Below are 12,661 nucleotides of genomic sequence, written 5' to 3' on the forward strand. Positions count from 1 at the left end.
TGAATTCCCCATCTTTTCAACCTCATTTTACTCACGTCCAAACTATGCTAACCAAAATAAATCTGGATTTATTTTGTAGAATACTGCTCTTGTAGAATACTGCTCTGGCATAGTAAATATTTAATCTGGCAGAAACTAGAAACAATAGAAGATGCCCAGGTATGTCTTTGACATCCAGTTAGGATAGAGCTAAATATCTCAGGCGTGATATGCAATCTTTTAATGAAAATAGAACAAATATTTGTAAAAGTAGAATACAAATGCAATAGAACCAGAATAGGTATTCAGCACATAGTTTCCTGCTTTTCACTTCTTTTGCCACTGTAAACACATTTTTAAAATTCCAGTGTTTCTAAATACACACTCCTCTCATATGTTGCACACAGAGACATTTAAATAACTATGTAGTATGGGTAAAACAGAATAACCTTTAAGATCTCTGCCAGCTGGCACTGAAATGAACCTTCAAAATCATTGTTTTCTCTTTTCTGAAGGACTCCCTGAGGATTACATTGAAAACAATTCTGTCTTGCTGTCTAACACAGTTCATGCATCAACTCCAACCTACAGTGACATAGAATTCCTGCAGTCTATTAGCCTGAATGATACACAATGTATCCTCAGAAGACAACTTCAGATTTCATTATATATATATATATATATATATATATATGGTGAGATTTAGATCTTACTGACATTTACCAATGTAAGCTATAATGGAGAAGAAGCTTAAGAAAATATACCTAATGGAAATGACTAAATGTATGAATGCAGGTAATAAAATTACAACCCAGCAGTTCAAACAATTGCATCAAGACTGTGGCACACTGCGTCTTGTTTTAGAAAGAAAATGGACACCATATTGTGATATTTAAAGTATTCTACTCAAAACACTTGTTCTTGCTCTTTTTTGCCTTTTACTCTCAACTTGACATATCCCCTTTCATTATGTCTTGATTGCCATATTTTAGCTTGATATTATCTCATTAATTATCCCTCAGTTCTCAGAAAAGTAACATTAAAAGATTGTGCTATTGATAAAATAATTTTTAAATCTATGTACCCCTTTGAGCATATTTGGTTTCCATTTAAAAATCTTCCTTTATATGTTTAAACAGATGCAAAAATGCAATTTCCAGAATATTGAAAATATTGCCATATTCAAACACAACTGTTAACATTACTTTTTTAAATTGAGCCAATTAAATCTAAATACCAAAGTATTTTGTTAGCTACTATCATCCATTTTTACACATACATAATTGAACTCTTCTTTACCAGATAGGATATTTGCATTGTACCTTTTCTTCCTATTTTTCCATTTCAAATTCTCCCACCTAATTTTATGCAAATGTAATATAGCATATCATTTAAAATATATAATTGATTACCCAAGCATGCAGGAGTGTAAGTATAATTCCTAGAGATATTAATTTTTTATGACTGTAAGCCTCTAAGGGTTATAATTTTCACTCTTGATTGATTATCATTATAATTAGAATTAGTACACAATTGATCAAAGCATCATTAGTATATTACAATTTTTGATAGAAGTAGATGGGACTGTGTTTTGGTTGTAATCTATCCATGCATTCATTGATCAGGTTTACTCATTGTTTAAATAAGGAATGGTTCAACATTATATATAATACTATTTTTTAAATTTTATGGGCATAAGCACTGAGGAGTCTAATATATATATATAAACTGCTACAGCAGTGTCACAGCTCTAACTTCCTTTTGGACTGTGTTAGAGAAGTCATATAGTGAAGCGTCAGCAAAAATTATTTTTAATAATCTATCAGCTGGCAACCTGAATAGGTCCTACATTTTCAAGTTAAGACATCACCTGATTGCAAAACGATCCTCATTGTTCAATATCAGTTTAAATGTCATGTCTTACTTTCTCTGACTTCTCAGACTTAGCAATTTTTTCTCTTCCTCTACACCACTGCCTTGCTCTAGCGCCATCAGCACCTATACGTTATCTAAAAAATAATCTGTACTCCTAGTACAGTTCAATACTTAGTTATTGAACTTCTTATATAAGAACAATATATGCTTATTTATTCACATATTTTATTTACATATTTTGAATGAATAAAATAATAGATGGATATAAATAATGAATAAATAAATATAAATAAAATAATAAATGTATATAAAGCTATTTTACTATACACACTTATAACAATGGATGAATGATACATAAAGAATTTTAATTCCATGGTAACACCCTTAATGTTGTTTCTTGCTTTCTAAAATAACACTATTTACTCAACAATAAAATCTACCATTTTTTCTTCATTATTATGTGCTGCTGAATTGAGATGTATAACTCTGAATTGTGGAAGTCATTTATTAGAAATGGCTTCTGATTTTAGTTGAAAACAGCATAACAAAAATTCATGAGATAGCAGCATGTTATGATTGATTTAATAGTTTGGAGGTCAAACAGATTTTCTTTCATTGACTATCTGCATTACCTTGGGCAAATTACTTAATCTCCCTGTGTTTCAGTTTCTTCATCTGTAAAACGGCACTAATAGCAGCACCCACTTTATCAGTTTGTTTTAAACAGTAAAGGAGATCATAAAAAAATTAAGTCATCAGTTTGTGTCTGCCTACCATAGTTTAAGTCTCTAGTAAATATCTTAATCAGCTCAGGCAGCCAGAACAAAATACCATAGACTGGTTGGCTTAAACAGCAGACATTTATTTCTCACAGTCTAGAGGCTTGGAAGTCCAAATTCAGAGTGCTAGACGAATCTGTTCTGGTGAGAGCCCTCTTCCTGGCTTGCATAGATGGCTGCCTTTTTGTACCCTCACATGACAGAGAGACAGAGTTCTGGTTTCTTTCTCTTCATACAATGTCACTAATCCTATCATGGAGTCTACCCACATAACTTCATTTAGAACTAATGACCCCAAAATGCCCCACCTCTAAATACAAGCACTCTGAGGGTTAGAGCTTCAACATATGAATTTGGGGAGGACACAAACATTCAGTCCACAACAGTAAATAACATATATTCTACTCTATTACTTTTACTTTTCCCACCACCATGCCCCCATAATTAGCACAGTAGTACTTCATCATTTTAACTAATTTATGTGGCCAATATTTTAAGCACAAACAAATACAGCACAGTGCAATGTATTTGTGGCTAGAGAACATGTATGCAAAAAGAAATATAATAAAATTCCACATGTGGTTCATATGGTGAATACCAAGTAGTGGTATAAATCATAAGAGCATCTACAGTTAAAGGCAGGTTCAGTGAGTGAAAACTTGAGTGAGCAGATGAGGTGGGGCTTGAGATAAATGTGAAAATATGGCTTTGCATTTAATATCCAGGACTGTTCTCCATGCAATCACATCTTTTGAAATCTTAATGTAAATTGGCATAAATGTCCTAATAATATCCTCTTTGCAGGGCTGATGGTTTCTGGGGAAAGTGCAATGGGCAAAATTTCCTTCCTTCCCTTCCTCCCTCCCTCCCTCCTTTCTTCTTTCCACCCTTTCTTTCTTTCTTTCTTTCTTTCTTTCTTTCTTTCTTTCTTTCTCTTTCCTTTCTTTCCTTTCTCTCAGTAAATGTGATTTATGAGGGTGGGTTCACGGGGCCGGACCCAGGACATGTATATGAGTGCATGCACCTGTGTGCGTGACAGTGTGTTTGGCTAATGGAGTGTTACATCATGCGTAACAAAGGCTCAGTTCTTTTCTCTCACTTTATTTGAGATTCATCATTTATTTACCGCAGAAAGAGCTAAAAAAAAAAAACAACAAATGAAAGATGTGTAAGTCCTGTGAAATCTCCAGTAGAGCAGTAATTTTTTTTGTTCCCTAACATAACCTCAGATTCTGGAAGAGTATCTGGCATATACGCGGCATTCAATAAATATCTGTTGAATTGATTAATGATTGTGTAATATTTTGTGTGCTTTACATGTAGCTTGCCAAGCCTTTAAATTATCCAATTTATGGGCTGAAGAACTACACTCCAGAACTAAATAAGATGTCTCTAAATAATCCATTCTTTCATTGATTTACTCATTCTCATCCATTCATTACTAAGCACCTACAATGATAATGTTACAACATTTGTGAATAATTACCATATTTTCAGTTATTCGCTAAAAATAAACTATTTTTATTATATGAATAAATGGTATCCAACTCAAACTAAATCATGTTATATGAATTGCAACAGGTAAAGGAAGACCATTTAATTTTCAATACTCAATCTTTCTCCATTGTTCTTAACAAGGATTCATCACAGTATGAATTAAATTGGTTGGCAACAACACTATCATCACTACATATACATCAAATTTTCAGAGGATCCTCTATTCATTTGAGGCATAAAAAGAACCTAAGAAATCTATATTCTTGATTTAAGAAAGCCCTAGGTCCATCCTGAAATGGTACTAATTCAACAACAAGTAGTAATATCTCCCTTTCCTTATGATTCTAGGTCAATTCTTTACAAAATCATATACATAGTCTGGATACAGATTGATACCTTAGCTGTACATTGTTCTAAGATCACGAGTAAGAATCAAGAAATTCATCCCTTAGAGGATTAAGTATTGCCTTGTTGTTTAAAACGTTCATAATGAATAACTGAAATCCAGGAAAGAACACATTTGATTGGCATCTGGACTCTTACAATATACAGAATAACTTCCAAAACCTCAGAAGCCCCACCCCTCAATTCCCAAAAGCAATCAATATTCCGTTATCTATTACCATATATTGGTTTTGCCTGCTTTTAAATTCATACAAGTGGAATAATACAATTTGCATTATTTCACATCTAGCTTCTTTCATTCAAAGTTGTGTCTCTTAGATGAATCCACGTTGTAAATAGAATTACTTTTTCATGTTGTATTGCTGTATGATACAGGATTCCCCTGCTCTCCAGAATTCAAGGGAGCCTATGAAAATCTGTAAGCCGAATGGCATAAAGCAAAGAAGCAGTAATCATTAATTTATATGGAAAAAGTTTTAAGCTGTCACTGACTACCTCCCTCCCCCTAAAATAAACCGTCTCTTACGATTTTCTGATCTGCTAACGGATGCACAGAGTAAATCCAGATAAAGCACAGATGCTCACACACACAGTTCAAAGCTCTGGCAGTTGGATACTACGGTTCTGAGCATAGCTCCAGGAGGAAGGAGCTTGGCGGGGCCGCTCTTGCTGCTCACGGTGTACATTTACTCTACAGCTCGCTAGAAAGTACTGAGAGCTATTTTCTCTTTCCACCTTTCTTCATAAAAATGAAAGTCCTCTTCAGGTTTCTTTGAGTCACTGAAAACAGGTACTATTGTACATCTTTCATAAAAGTGAAGTGGCGTAATGTTCCCCCAGTTTCAAAAGTGGAGAATACCTGTCTTTCATTGTACCAATACACCACAACTTATATATTGATCTTATATTGTGAGACATTTACTTTTTTTTTTAGCGTGGGCTATTATAAATAGTTACTAGGAGCATTTTTGGTACATAGTCATTTTGTTTTGTTTTTGTACACATTCAATACCTTCTCTTTGTTTCTCCCTAGGCTTCTAATTCTAAGATCATAAAAAAGGTATTTGTTTAACTTTAGAAACTACTACCGAGTGGTTTTCTAAAGCAGTATGCCAACATGCATTCCTGCCATTTATGCACCAGAGTTCCAGGTTGTGCCACATCTTTAATAACACTTGCAATTATAAGTTTAGCCAGTATTACGATTACATATTGATATCACATTGCAGTTGAAATTTACATTTCTCAGATGAGTACTCATGATGAAAACTCTTACATATGGTCATCAACCATAAATATATCATCTGCTAATAAGTGCCTGTGCATGTCCTTTACTAATTATTTTTTTAAAGATTTTATTTGTTTTTTTGACAGAGAGTGAGAGAGAGAGAGATCACAAGCAGGCAGAGTGGCAGGCAGAGGGAGAAGCTAACTCCCTGCTGAGCACAGAGCCCTACATGGAGGTCCATCCCAGGTCCCTGGCATCATGACCCAAGCTGAAGGCAGACACAACCCAGGCATCTCTCCTTTGTTAACTGTAAAATATGGTTCCCTATTGTTATATTATTCATGTATTGCTGGTTTTTGGATAGAAGACTTTTTTTTTTTTTTTTTTTTTGGCTATAGTATTGCAAACATTCCCTGTCAGTTTGTCTTGCCTTTCACTCTTTTAAGGAATTGCTTTGGTGAACAAAAGTAGTAAGTTTAATTATGAAATCCAATTTATCAGCTTTTTTGTGTGTTTGTGTGCCCTAGTTACTAATCTTTGCCAACTCCAAGGTTATGAAGGTATTTTTTTAAGTTTCTTCTAGAAACTTTATTGTTTCACTTTCATGAGAGGCTATGACTCCACCTTGAAATGATTTTTGTAAATGGTGTGAAGTAAATGTCAAGTTTGGTGTTTTTTCCTATGTGGCTTTCTAACTGACCCAGCATCATTCAATGAAAAGCTCATCCTTAAGCTCGCTGAATACCACTGGCCCCATTGGAACAAACTATATGATCATATATAATTGTTTTTTATTTTTCTGGATTATCTATTCTCTTCTATTGGTCAATTAATTCGCCTGTGTGCAATAGTGCAATGGTTTAATTATTGAACCTTTATAATAATTATTGATAGCTGGGTAATTTGATTCCTCAGCTTTATTCTTATTCATATCACCTTAAATAACGTAGGTACTTGGCATCCTCATATGAACTTTAGAACGAGCTTGTGAATTCATATACACACATACACACACACACACACACACACAAACTGCTGGGAATAAATGCAGTAATAAACATAAAATGAAGCTTTTAAAGCTGCTGAAGAGAATTTAATAATATCTTCTTTAAAGATCATTCACCAGCATTTTGATATATATTCTTTTTTTTTTATGATCAGTTATGGTCAGTATCGAATTAGACACCATGTTCCTGTGCTTTATTTTTTTCTATATAAATGCTTCTTTGATTTCTGCATTACTCTTCAAAATCTATTTTAGGACAGTAAGTTTTCTCGTGTTTAAATTACACTTAATTAGGGGGTGCCTGGGTGGCTTAGTCGTTAAGCATCCAACTCTTGATCTCAGCTCAGGTCTTGATCTCAGGGATGTGACTTCAAGCCCCACAGCATGGAGCCTACTTAAAAAAATAATAATAATACAAATTATAATTAATTAATGTGCTATGATATTTATTATGTATATTATGTAGTATGTACATAATAAATATCAAGTACAAAATGTGTGGAGCTAATATTTTTAATTTGGATATATTTATAAATGTAAGTGGCCCTAGTAACTTTAATTAATAATTAATTTTATTTACTTTTCTACATGTTTTTATTTAAGTATTGAATTACATGTAAAAAATTTAAATAATACAAGTTAAATGTATCATGACTTATTTATACAACAAAATACTAAGGAAATTATAGTAAGCTTATATAATTTAATTCCATAGTCCTTAGAAGAGGGAAACATAGAGGGAAACATTACCCATAGTTACCTTAAGAAAGTCCAAAGCGAAGACTGTAGGAAATCATGTCATTTTACTTTTTGCTTTACACAGTTCCATGTTGTTTGAGATTGTACTCTATAGTTTGCTTTTATAAATAGTACATTTGACCCTTGAACAATGTGGGAACTAAGTACACTGACACCCTGCACAGTCAAAAAACCATGTATAATATTTACTCCCCCAAAATATAACTACTCAGTCTACTGTTGACCAAAAGCCCAATAATGTTGGTTAACACATATTTTGTCTGTCATATATATTAAATACTGTATTCTTGAAATAAAGTAAGCTAGAGAAAAGAAAATGCTATTAAGAAAATCACAAAGAAAATACATTTACAGTATTGTACTGCATTTAAAAAATAATCTTCATGCAAGTGGACCCACGCAGTTCAAACCCGGGCTGTTCAAAGGTTAACTATAGTCCCAATACAGCATATTCTTAAAACACATCCCTACAAATATGTAACTAATATCTCTTTATATAAAAGGAATATCAATGTACTGAAATGGTTTCTCATGAGGGTAACAAATCCTTCAGGGAAAAGATACATTTTGTCTTTGTTTCCCAAGGCCTACCTCAGTACCTGAACAACGGCAGGCACTATAAAAATCATTGTTAATCTCAATCGGAAGGCAATATATATTATATTTTTTTGGACTATTTGTCCTATATGTCTAGGTAGAGTGTCAGAGTTTCTGTGAATTTATATCCAACTTTAAATATTATGTTCCTACAAATTTTTTTAAACACAGAAGAATTCAAATAAAAATATGGTTTCCTAACAAATGTCTCTTAGGGAACATTTGAAGCTAAAAGTTGTTGACATATTAGTTACAGTATATTTTTTTCAACCACTGCACATTCTATCATTTATGTTACTCACTCATCAACTTATTGACTACCCCATATCCTATGTTCTAAAATTACCTAAGTGACTTTGGCTTCAAAAAGAAGCAGATGAAAGTGAAATTTGTGGGGCAGTGTGAACTGAGTTTGCACAAATCAGTGAAGCTATAGGAGAAAGATGGTGGGTGTAAACAGATCTGGAGTAAATGCAGGTCATTGGGAAACTGGTCCATGTTGAACAACTCTCGAAGTTATTTTTCCAGTGTCATAGTAAAGTCTATGAGTGATGTTGGCAGAAGGGTCATTTAGGGATTCTCATCAAGATATAGGGCATAGAAAGTGTTCATTACTTCACTGGCGTAACTTGAGTAATGACATCTTAACCCAATTTCCAGATGTGCTATTTTCTTATTGGAACTCTTTCTTGAAGCATCAGTCTAGTTGTTTACCAAAAGCTGATGCTTTTATATCAGTGGGAAATAAGAAAGAAAATTCATACCTATTTCAATAATTTCTACATGATCAAGGCCTCAGTGATTCTTGAAAATATTGTTGATGAACTTTTTTTCTTATGACTTTAGCATGGTTCTCAGCCTCAAATGTAATGCTTCATCAATATTGATTTTATTACATTTTCCTAAGATTTATGTTACCATATTGCATGAGACTAAAAATTAATGTAGTTTATACAAAATTTTTTGTTTTCTTATTTCTGGAAATCTTATTGAGGGAATTATATAGTCTCATGTACAGATAATTTTCCTTATATTGAAAAGAATTAACTTTTTTTCATTTGCTTTAATGTAGCTGTGTTGTTAATTTGTAGCACATTGGTGGAAAAGCCACAGCAGGAAGCTTTTGGCTCTTACTAAGATATGTAAATTACAGTAATAATCTTTGCATTAAAAGCGATAAACTTAATGCATCCAACCCTACAGTTGCTATTCTGAACCAAAAAAGAAAAAAAAAAGAACTTTATGAATAAAACTGGAAATGTTCAACTAAATTGTGAAGGGCTGTTTCCACAGATTATAATCTTCAGTTATTCTTAGAAACCTCCTATGAAAGCACAATGGAAACATTCAAAATAAACTGGCCTGTCCCTGACCTGATGTTTTGTGTCACCATTAATAGGAGCTATAATTGAATAAGTATCATATACATGTGAATATGTAATAAGCTAGAAGTCTGTTTCCTCTTCACAAAAAAACAAACAAACAAAAAGGCTTAAGTGGGCCTTCTGAAACATGAGAGTGAGTGGATGTCTGAATATTTGCCTTTTTTACATCTTGCCACCCTATCTAAAATTGTCAAGATTTCTTTGAAATAAGGTTCCCAATATGACTTCATAAGATGTTTGTGATCACATTTGGGGGAAAGGCAAACAAGAACACTGCAAATCATTATAGTCCATTAAAAGAATTTCAAATGATTTTCTTTTCCATTGTAAGCAGAGTCTTGAAAAAGGGATAGATACATATTACTAGTGCATGGAGAAGAGAAGAAAGGGCAATACCAGGAGTGTGAATTATTACCCAGATGCAGAGCTATGATGGGTGTGGGGTGCGGCCTGGAAGTACACAGGGCAGAAAGAGAATGATAACTGCCTGGAATGCCATTCGCCTCCTGCTCCCCTCTTGAGCTTGCCCTGTTAATGACTCTCTGCTGTCAATAAAAAAAACACAAACAACAACAATAATAGCAGTAACAGAATTTTTAGAGTATTTACCATGTATTTTTGAAACTGCATGAAAATCTTCTCGTGTGTTATTTCAACTTACAGAAACAGGTGGGGGTATAAGAGGAAACTTACAGAGCGGGGAGAATGAGGCTACAGTTTCCCAAAGAAGGCATTATTTTTTGTAACTGAAGTTTACTAGCCAAATGACCATATTCCGTAGAAGACCAGCAACATTAAAAATTTTACGTGCACTATTTTTACATGCACTATTAAAATTTTACATGCTCAAAAAGTAGCATGTCCAACAACTTTTCCAGTCTCAGTTCAACTTTGTCTTAGAATATTCCCGATGCAGAATGGTTCTTCACAGATCATCGTGCTTGAAGAAACAAGAAAATGTTTTTTAAAAAGCAAGTTTAGACTAGATTTTTTTCCCTTGATGTTTAGAAAGGCATTTTTTGAAGCCTTGGCCTAGTGCTCTAAAGGTAAATGGTTTCTCCTTCTAATGAGAATTCCAGTTTAGGCAAGGCTGATTCAATCCACATTGCTGTGCTGCTTGTTTATGGCCGGTGTCTGTTCTGAATGGGTACGTGTGTACTCTGATTGGTTGGCACTTATTGTACCCGTTATTATACACAGTGTTTTGAATAACACTTTAGAGAATAACTGACAGAAAACTTGGAAGTAATTGTCACCTCATCCAAAAATCCAATTATGTAGGAACTTGCATCAGAGTTGTGGGAAAGCTGTTATATGTATCCTATATGAGCCGCAGCTGCCCTTTTTACTATTGCCCTGTTCAGAAATAATAGCTCAAGGATGCCCAAACTCTTAAGAGTATAAATTGAAATATTTATCAAGCTTTCCACACTTGGTTATAGGAGTCCTGTTTTGACACACGGAGATATATGTGAATACTCTTTCAATTACTTTGTAGTTTTCGCTTCTTTACAAAGTGATGATTACTACCCATTTTAATAGAGGAGAATCTCAGTCTCTAAAGGCTTGTTTACATCAGTCTAGAAAAACAGTCTAAAGGGATTCTCCACACATCCTATCTATTCAAAAATTTATTAAACACCTATTAATATGCAAATTTCTATGACCCACACTATGACTGGTTCAAAAAAGACAAAAAAGAAAAACAAGTTCTTGCTCTGCAACAACTCTCAATGTATGAAGGGATGTGTGCAATGTCTCTTGATTTAATTCTACATTTCTTTAAGATTGCAGGAAAAGCATTTGAATTTTTTAAGAAAGATTTAGACAAATCATTAGGAAATACCTCCTGACTATGAGAATAATAAGAAAACGGAAATGCATTTATAGAATAAATGTTTATTGAATGTAATTTAATAAGGAGACCAACTGTCTGCCTTGAAACAAAAATAAATCTGACATAACTGGGGACATATCAGATAAATTTGGTTCACTGTTCCGTGCTGGATTCTTAGGGGAAGAGCCTTTTAGAATGGGGGTGCAAGGGAGGCGTGAGAAATGAGGCTAGGAGAATGGCAAGGCCAGGATGAACATAACTTTGTATAGACGCTGGGAAGATTGAGCTTCATACTGCATGTGAAAAACACCAGCAGGTTTTGAGTATGAGGTGGTGTAGCTAGATCTGTGTTTAGATGACAGCTGCCAGGAGCTGTATGGATCTGAAGCAATCTAGAAGGCGGGCATACTAATTAAGGGGCCATGCTTGTAGTTCATTCATACGGTAGCAGGTTAAATGCAAATCAGTTTTAGCTAGGAATATTTCACCAAAATACCTCACATTTGCTGGGACTAATAAAACTTGGGTGGGCAAATAGGGTGAGGTTATCTTTAGGAGATTTAATTCCAATGGCTCCTTTCTGTGGGGACCTATATAACACCAGGTCTTCACTCACCCATTTATAACAGGGTGGCTTTTGGGTATCTGACATCAACTGAGTGCTAGTTCTTAGCTCCTCTCCAGGCCACCAGTTGAATCTGCTTTCTTTGAAGGTCTGGGCTCACCACTGCCACAACAGGGGCCCACTGAGGATTTTGGTGTTTGGGGCAAGCAATTATCTTCCAAAAGGGATTTTATTTCTACCAGTAGCCAACAGCAATTCAGCATCAACAATATAGAGAAAAGGGGCGGGGGGTTAAAGGAAGGTAATACTCCATGGTACTTTTAAGCAACAATTTATAATTGTAAGTGGACAGCTGTTCCTACTTCTATAAATAGCCTAGACAAGAAGTTACACAAATGCTTTTGTGGTTGCTCATTGTTTGAACAAGCATGCAGCTTCCAAGTTTACTACTAATGGCTAAAATTTGCTGAGCACTGCTCACATCCTGGGCACTGTCTTAAGCACTTTATACATGTATTGTCTCATATAATCTCCCCAGAACTCCACGGAGTAGGTGGTATTTGTATGCCCATTTTACAGAGCGTAGAATGAGTTTTACAGACCTCCCTAAGGTAACACAAGTGTAACAAAATGTATAGCCCCTCCTCTTCTGGAGTGTTTGTTAAGAAATGGGACTCGTTATTTATCTGGTCTTGAATCTGGACTCAAATTTCTCTCTGGAAATCATTCATCCATTGCAACATTGGGTC

The sequence above is a fragment of the Ursus maritimus genome, unplaced genomic scaffold (assembly GCF_017311325.1).
Source record: "Ursus maritimus isolate PB19 unplaced genomic scaffold, ASM1731132v1 scaffold_13, whole genome shotgun sequence".
In the NCBI taxonomy this organism is placed as follows: Eukaryota; Metazoa; Chordata; class Mammalia; order Carnivora; family Ursidae; genus Ursus; species Ursus maritimus.